The following is a 9,479-nucleotide window of genomic DNA, read 5'->3' as shown; positions in this document are numbered from 1 at the left end:
TGGACAAGATAGCCTGAGGTCCCTTCCAGATCTAGATCTATGACCTGGTTCCTTCCTGCTCTAAAACCTATATGTACATCTTGGGCAAGTACCTTTACCTTTCTGGACTACTTTTCCCATTGTAATATGAGGAGAATTCTGCCAACTCTAAAACTGTATATCTATGAACATCAGAAATCTAGCATTATGTACTCAAATTCATTGGTAAAATCTCTTCTTCTTCTGGGGTATGGCTTAAGACCTAGGAAGGGACATCCTAAAATTGACAATTTGCATAATTTACCTGAATTCAGATTGTCTGTGTTTTAAACACATTGGCATTACTGCTAGCTCCTCTCCCTCTGAGTAAGATCAAGGCAATAAAAGGAGATCCTAACATATTAAAAACAAGAACTCAAAACCATTCTGTGGAGGGAAAGACTGTAGGGTTTCCAGGGCTGCCTTCCTTAAGTCTACCAATTTACCTGTAATGGCTGGAGGTCCGAAGACACACACTGAACGAAGAGATATTCAGACCATTTCCACCACCTCCCAACTCCCCATCCCTCTAAAATATTCTGGTTTTTTAGTTAAACTGGTTTCCAAAAACTATGACTTGAAAAGTCTAAACTTACATGAGAGTGGTTACATGTTCTTTGTGTGGCCATAATGGGGTTATTTATGGGAGATGGAGGCTGCATTGTGGGAAAGATTAAAGGTTTTGATAATAAACGAAAGCAAAAGCCCAGGAACTGGGTGTCTCCTTATAGCAGTGACTCTCCAAATAGGATAAATCATCCAAGCCACCATTAAAACTTCAAGAAGATTGCTTGTAAACCTCTAAGCCATGCCAATAAAGCATATTCTGGGGCCGGGAGCAGCCCATATGGTGGGACTCAGCAGTTTTTCCAAACTAAAGGCTATTCACCATTTATTTAACCCCAGTGCTGGTGCCAGTACTGAGCAGGGCAGTAGACCAGGGATCCCAAGTACACTAATCCTCTCCTTTCTTTTGGTGGCAGGGAGACATAATTTGGCCATCTGGTGGTAAAAGGTAAGGTTTGGAGACACAATCTGTCTCCAAAGAATAGGAAGGATTCTCATAAGGATCTTGCTTATCTAGGATTTGTCATTAGTGTGACTTCCAGAGGTATTTCACTAAAGAACTTTAGGCACATTTTTAAAAATTGGTAACTAGAAATCCAGAGAAATGTTCAGAGAATCCTGTGCCACACACACACACAAACACACACACCACACACGCGCGCGCACACACACCACACACGCGCGCGCACACACACCTTTCAGCCATATTGCATTTGCAATTTAAAAAGTCAAGTCTAATTGCCTATAACTTCCCCCATCCTCTCTCTTTGAAAAGGCCAAGGCAGTGGAGAGAACTGTAAATCACTTCAGATGTACATGTGGCATGGCTTGGGCACGTAGACCCTAGTGAGCTGTGAATGTATCTATTTTCCACATCAGCCTTAATCTAAAGAAAATGAGATCATCTAACAGATTCAGGGGATATCCAGCAAAGACTGAAGGGTACAATCTTCTCATACTAATTTATAATTTGGAGTTCCTGGAGATCTTGGGGAGGAATGATATAACATTGCAAAGTTTTGCTCACATATCAACAATAAGAGCAAGTATCCAAGACAAAATAAGAATGCTTTCAATTACAGAATTTGGCACCTTTTGTCAGAGTGCCCGGCTGTTTGGAAACACAAGCTCACCCTTTTACTCAGCCTTGTATTTTTCAGATTGGAACAGCTACCACAGAGAAAGAAAAGTATAAAGTCTCTTTTCAGAGATGGCTAATAGCAATCTAAAAAGGACAGTATAGAATTGTGAATGGAAAGAATGTGAAGTTAAATAATAGCTGAGAATTAAAGCAGAAGTGATGTAAATATTTATGTGAATGATAAATGATATTATTTCCTATATGTACAGGGTTACAGATAGTTCTCTCTAGAGAAAGATATATAAGTAGATTGAGATAAGATATTTGTCTTTCACATAATCCTATATGTAGGATTAGGGGCACATTTGAATTTCAGTATATTCATCATTCATAATAATAAGAATAGCCACTGACATTTATATAGCATTTTAAGGTTTATAAAATAGTTTCATATAATTCATATGGTCGTATATATCTAGATTGAGGTATATATAAGTACAGATGAAATAAGAACATTCATAATTCATATAATAATTTGATAACTTCTTTTCAGTTTCCAGGTATTTTTTGGACTCACTTCCCCTATCACCTACACACTCCCATCACTGTTCACAAACCTGTTTTAATACCACAGGCTAATAATTTTAAACTGTATAAGAGTAGTAGTCTTAAAGACCTATATTTGGAAATTGAGTAGGGAAATGAACTCATTCTTCTCCAAAGAATGTTTCCATCTTTACATAAAATATTAGGGATAGACATAAAATAAAATGTTAAACTTGCACATGATGTTGTTTCTCTATTACAGACACACAAACTATGTATGCTTTTATTAGCTGTTTGCATAATACAATAATATACATATGATATTTAATATATGTATTGTCTACATTCTAAAGACACAGCTTTTTTTGAGCTGTGTATAGAGAATTTCTATTCTCTCCAGCAACTACCCTATTGCCAAATCCATCCATTATTACCTCAGAGATTTCAAGTTAATGTGGAAATCTTAATGTGACTTCAGCAAATAACTGCATCTAGTGGCTTTCTCTGGCATTTCCATTTTATGGCATCTTTTTATATTCGGCAGTAGGGCATTCTGAATAAAAATGAGACAGGCTTTTAGGGTTTCTTTTTATTATTAGCATTTGGTAAAAACAACCTTAATGAGCTGTTAAGAGTCATTCCCCATCCCATTGTTGGGGCTGCCTGGGAGCCCATAAAGTGTTAAAAAGGCAAAGGAGAATTTATGATCCCTGATGCATCCTCTTCCTGACACAGTTCTTCAGAAAGGAAGATCTCTAGTCTAGAAAGCTCCTCTATTTAAATGCTTAGGATGCTCTGTCTGAAGTAATAATTAAACTTTATTAAATTTAATCACAGAATTGAGGCTACCACATTTGTGTGTGAAAAACTAAAATGATTCTAGGCGTAATCTCTTTATACCTCCATCATAAAACCCTTTTCCAAAAATGCATTCTATTTTTCGGTGAGGCCCAAGTTTCCAGAAATTGACATGCAAATTTTTCTGAAGAGGTGAGAAAGCGGTATCGAGTCCACACTTCCTGTAGTTCTCCAGACAAGTTACTTCTTCCTTCCAGGGCGGACCAATAGCTGAATGCAGTGCTATGAAGCTGCCCCTATAAAAGGAAAAAGTCACTACTGTCTCATTGGAGGTTGACAGATTTATTCAACCGGGTGGAGGAGAGACTAGGCAGCAGGGAGTTCCCCTAGATTAGCACATCAGAAAAAAACAACAAAAAAGGAGCTCCCACGACTCATTTTCTCTTTGAAAATGGAATGTTGCCTGGAAAGTTAGGTGCTCTTACTCTCCCACCAAAGGTGATGAAGAAGAAATAAACATTGGTGACAAAGGTGGAGGCTTTAATTGTTGAAAAAATTTAGGCCTTTAAATTTCAGATTAAATCTTGAATAATTAGAAACCAGTTTTGGCCCATCCAAGCCCTGTCACTTTTGGTGTTTGTTTAAACTGTACCTCTGTAAGAGGTATTGTATTCTCAAAAGCATAAGATCCAAGGGCTAAGGGTTGTATCCAGGTTGGCTGATGGATCAGAACTGGAAGGCGCACTCATGGTCTAGTTCGTGCTCCATGGGCACCAGAAGCCAGAGCCAGAGACGTGAAGGACATGTCTACATGAGAACAGAGACGAGCTAAAGAGGCAGGTGTGGTGAAGTCAGGGGTGGAGAGTGGGATCAGATTCCAAGGAAGAGTCATATAGGAAGAAATCAAAGAAATGTCAGAGCCCTGAAAGTGACCATAGAAATCCAAGGAAGGCACAGCCCCAAATCCAGGGAGTCTTCCCAGGAAGATTCTGAGAGTGAGCCAAGGAGGGGTCACCAGAGCAGTTGCAGGAGGAGACCTAATTCTAGATCATCAGCCCCTCCATGTCTTCTATATCACCTTCACCACCCAGCTCTAGGGTCCTGAAGAGACCCTGGACAAGAAATTGAACCTTGCTGAGTGACTGAGGTTAAAGGCAGCAAAAAGTATTGGTGAAAGCATTTGAGACACCTGAGGAGAAACTGTCCAGAGACTGACAAAGAAGGAAGCCAAAGAATGGAAGAAGAGAGAAAAGATGGGCTGGGGTGAGGAGTATATGGGATACACCAATACTGACAACACCTTTGGAGACAACAATCTGCCGGGAATGTTCATATGGAACAAGGTGCTAGAAAAGAATTGGATCATCCCCCTGGAAGACAAAGAGCTGAAAGAGAGAAACAAGAGGATCCAGGAAGACAAACAGCTAGAACTGGGGAAGAGGAAACAGCTGTGCTTGGACCAAGAGAGGGGAAAAAGTCCTTGGGGAACAAGAGTTGGAGACACTGAAGACGGAGAAGGAGGCAGAGAACTTCAAAATATGGGAGGAACAGGAACACAACTTCTACCTTCAACAAGCCAATCAGAATAAGGGATGGAAGGGCCAAGCCCACCGACATCCTGGCCAAGTATAATAGTACAGAGGATGATGACCTGGCTGTGGAGATGCATGAGCCCTACATCTTCCTTAGTGGCCTCACAGTGTCAGATGTGAAAGACCTGCTCGAAGACAGACATGTATACAAGGATTTGGAACTGGGCAAGAATGTAGGTTTCTGGAGAGATATGGCCATCTTTACAGAGGATGAAATTTCCAAACTCTGAAAGCTTGAGGCATCTGGAAAGTGGCCAGAAGGGCTTTGAGAAGGGGTAAATGCCTCTGTTATCTCTGATGTACAGTTAGTATTCAAAGGGAAGACCTAGAGTCAACTACAGGAGATCTTTCAGAGCATTGAGGGCAAGGTCCTGGCAGGGAGGCTGAACCTAGATGTTGGCTACTAGGAAAACCTATTGAAGCAACTCAAGGCACACATGGCCAGAGTCAAGCTCTGTGAACATCACTAAAATGTACTCCAGCAGAAATTGTACAAGCGGAAACAGGAGCAAGGTGTTGAGAGTGAGCCCCTATTCCCCATCCTTAAGAAAGAGTCAACACCTCACATTGAAATGTCAGGACCCAAAGACTAAGATCAGGCACAACTGGGGCCTTTCACTCAAGGTGTCTGAGGAGCCAGAAGCTGAAGGGGAGCCTGAGACTGAGAGCAAGGGTGAGGGAGAAGCCATAATGATGGAGAGAGACTGTCTCCAGCAAAGCCTGGATGACTATGATGTTGGCAAGTATAGCCCCAGGTTGTTCACCTCCCATGAGTTGTCCTTTGATGGCCATGTGGTAGAATCAGAAGAGGACCTTGAGCACCTACTGCTCTCTTGGCAACTGTTGCAGGCCACTGGAGATGCCAGTGAGTGAGCAGAAGACATTTTCCACAGAACTATGGAGGGCATGGGGGCAGATGAGACCCAATTCAGTGAGGACATGCCCCTCATAGGCAAGATCTATCTGTGGGCAGACAAATACCAGCCCTGCAAGACTTGCTTCTTCAACTGTGTCCATACAGGCTTTTAGTGGAACAGCTACAACTAGACGCCCTTTGATTTTGTCAACCCCCCCCCCCCCACCAAAAATTATGCAAGACTACATTCAACATCTGTTCCCCAGACCTGATCAACAATGCTCTACACCAGAGTATTTCCTAGAGGTATGCCAGGACAACAAGGACTTTGCTATCCTATGCCTCCATGCTGCACCTCCCTATGATAACATTGCCTTCAAGACTGTCAACCAGGAGTGAGAGTATTCACACCGATATGACTTCCCATGAATATTTACCAATAGCATCTTCCAGCTTTGGTTCCCCTTTAAATGATGCCACTACCGGTGGTAGGGGAATGGTGGGGAGACAGAGCATTCCTCCCCCCAAACTATGATGTCTGAAAAGAAGCCAGAGACAGACAGATGGACTCATCCTTGGTTGAACCTCCCTGGAAGAGTTGAACTCCACTGCTGTTTTCCATTCTCATTTTGTCCCTATGGTAGGACATGAGGGTATACATTCTTTGCCCTATGCTTTTTCCCTTTTGACGTCCTCCTTTGCATGTAGGCCCAGTGTTACAGTTTTTAGTACTTTCAGCTAAATAAAAGCAATTTTGGAGTTTTTTTTAAAGGCTACAAATCTATTGGGCTTTTATAAGAAGGAGAGTCATGCATGATTTGATCACAGGTCTTCCAACCTCAGATACAATGAAAGCTCTTTCTACTACACAGCCTTTGAATTGTACTATGACTCTTTCCCATTCACTGGTTCTATAATTGGACTCCAAGCTTCCTTCTAGGTAGTATTTCTGTTTGGCCTGAAAATAGCATTGTATCTTTCATAGAAGTTGAAATGGATTTCATCAGAGTTAGAGGGGATCTTGGAACATAGAATGCTAAATCTTAAAGGGACTTTGAAAATGGAACATAGAATGTCAGAGCCAGAAGGGAACCTTGGTATTCCTCTATTTCTTCTTCTCCTTTGTTTTATGGGTGAGAAAACTGAGATCCACAAAGTGAAAATGACCTTCCAACCAAGGTATTCTGGTACCTAATTGAGTACTGTTACTGTTAGATCATGTCTGCAAACAAACATTAATGATAATGTTTAGCCATGAAAAATTCTGTAGTGTTTCAGAAAAACTTTCAAAATAAACCAGAATGTTCTCTTTGGTTTATGGTTGATGCATATGTTCTTTTCTCTGTGATCTAATCCTTTTCAACCCAATCTAATGTATATTTATTAAATATCTTTTATGAGCTGCAGTTACAGAGATAAAAATGAAACAATTCTCTACCTTCAAGGAACTTCCATTCTATTAATGTACACCCTCATTTTAAAGGGAAAGAAACTGAAGTGCAAGAAAATTCAAGGTTACACAGCCAGTTCTTGTCCTTGACAAAGCCAGAACTCCATCAAGTCTCCTAACTTCTAGTCTAGTTTGCTTTCCATTATTACACATCATACTAAATCACATGATCTTGGGATCACATCATCAATCTTTGAAGAGAAAAAATTCAACAAAGCCAAATTCACCAAACAGATACAGTCGGTTTAAGCTTACAACCACACTAAGACTTTCAGGATGTGTATATATACACACACACACAGCATATACTGTACATAATGAAAAGCAGCTAGATGGAACAGTGGATAGATTTGAGGCCTAAATTTAGGAAGACCTGAGTTCAATTGGGGTTAAGTAACTTGCTCAAGGTTACACGGCCAGGTTGTTTCTGGGTGGGTGCTAAGTGTCTGAGCTCGGATTACATCCCAGGTCATCCCGACTCTGGGGCCAGTGCTCTTACTCACTGTGCTACCTGGCCACCCCCAGACACTTATTAGCTGTGGTCCTGGGCAAGTCATTTAATCCTGTTTGCTTCAATTTTCTCACGGAGAAGGAAATGGCAAACCATTCCAGTATCTTTGCCAAGAAGACCCCAAATGAGGTCACAGAGTCAGGCACAACTGAAACAACTGAACAACAATAAAATATATAATGAATATGCTGAGTTTGACTCCAGTTATATAAAAACAAAAATAACAAACATGGGTTCTGCTCTTCAGATACTTACAATCTAACAGGAAGAAGGACTCCTACACAAATGACTGATACAAGGGGGATGTGGATAGGAGTCCAGACAAAGTGCTAGGAGAAGGGAGAATAAGGAGAGGCTTTGTAGACACGGTAGTATCTGCAGTGGTCTTTGAAAGACTTTCACATAGAAAAGCAGGGAAGTATGCAAATAAATCCACAAATATACCTGTGATTGTCACTGCTTTGATATCAGGCAATGCTAGTAGGTAGTATAGTATGAGAGAGAACACACTGAACCTGGAACCAGAAAACCAAAATTTGGGTCTTTTCTCTGATATTGGTTGTTTGACCTTAACCAATCAACTTAACCTCAGAGTCCCCATTTCTGTAGGATGGAACCTAAGTGACAGTCGGCATGCATGGTACAGTAGAGTGATCACTGGATTGAGACTCAGAGGACCTGTGTTCAAATCCTACCTCTGACACTACCTGTGTAACACTAGGTATATCACTTATCCTCTCTCACTTTCCTCATCTATAAAATGAAGAAGGTTGGACTAGATTGTCCATTAGAGCAGAGGTATCAAACATGTTCTGTCTACCACCACCACCACCACCACACTTCAAGTGTGAATTGAACCAGATTAAAATGTAATTGGGGGGCGGCCAGGTGGCTCAGCAAGTAAGAACACCGGCTCCAGTGTCAGGATGACCTGGGGATCAAATCCAGGCTCAGATACTCAGCACCACACCCAGAAATAACTGGCTGTGTAACCTTGAGCAAGTTACTTAACCTCAATTGCTTAAAAAAATGTAATTGGGAAATATTTAATAAAATAATTAAAATTACAATATGACATAGTGTTAATATGTGGTTTTCTAAGTCAATATGCTTCTAGCAGAGATCCTTTTGTACAACTCATCTCTATTTGAGTTTGACATGACTGTTTTAGAGCTCTAAATTTCTGATGCTGTAATTTATCAGCCATGTGATCTGCACCAGATTGTGTGAGAATCAAATGGGTTATTTGTAAAGTGCTTGACACAGTACTTGGCATGTAATAGACACTTAATACTTATTTCTTTTTGTTTCTTTGTTGTTGGGTTTGGAGAGGTTGTTTTTTTTTTGGTGGGGGAGGAGAGGGGGAGTTCAAATGAGAATGAATATGAAAGCCAGCCTAAACTGAAACAGCAAGGCCTCTTGAGGGAGAAACGAGAGATGACTTGTGTCAAGTGAATGAAACCATCACTACCATCTTGACTATCATCTCCCCTGAGACCTATTTAGAGATAGCCCAGGACTTGAAACCCAAGATAGCCGTCCCCTTCAGACTAGTGCTTCTTCTGGTTCAGCTCTATATCCACTAGTGAGGGGAGAAATCACCGTGGAGAAAGGTCCCACCTCATGCTCATCAACTGGGGAATGGCTGTGCAAGTGCTATATGAAGATGAGCCGAACAATTTATATAACAACACTGTAAAAATAAACAACTTTGAAAGACTTAGGAATTATGATCAACACAGTGACCACCCACAATTCCAAAAGATTCATGATGAAACATGCTATTCATCTCATTAGAATTAATTAACTCAGAAAGGAAATGAAAGCCCATTTTCTTTCTTTCTTCCTTCCTTCTCCCTCTCCCCCCCCCTCTCTCCCCGCTCTCTCTCTGTGTGTCTCTGTCTCTGTCTCTGTCTCTCTCTCTGTCTGTCTTTCCCCACACCCTACTTGAGAGACACCATCTATTAACTGGATTTGATCTCTTCTACCAAGAGATATATTTACAACTGGAACCTCTCCTATCTATAGGCCAGCTTTGGGGAGTTAGCCTCTGTATACCA

At 41.0% G+C, this 9,479-nt stretch overlaps 1 pseudogene; it reads left to right on the top strand.

Moving 5' to 3' along the window:
• Nucleotides 1-826: 826 nt before the first annotated feature.
• On the top strand, nucleotides 827-5,932 carry LOC138149324 (splicing factor Cactin pseudogene; annotated as a pseudogene).
• Nucleotides 5,933-9,479: the final 3,547 nt, after the last annotated feature.

This window comes from Petaurus breviceps, unplaced genomic scaffold (assembly GCF_028583685.1).
Source record: "Petaurus breviceps papuanus isolate PSGF00001 unplaced genomic scaffold, PetGlider_PUasm1.0 90847, whole genome shotgun sequence".
Taxonomy (NCBI): Eukaryota; Metazoa; Chordata; class Mammalia; order Diprotodontia; family Petauridae; genus Petaurus; species Petaurus breviceps.
The sequence above is the reverse complement of the archived record's forward strand: the minus strand, read 5'-3'. Positions and strand labels throughout refer to the sequence as shown.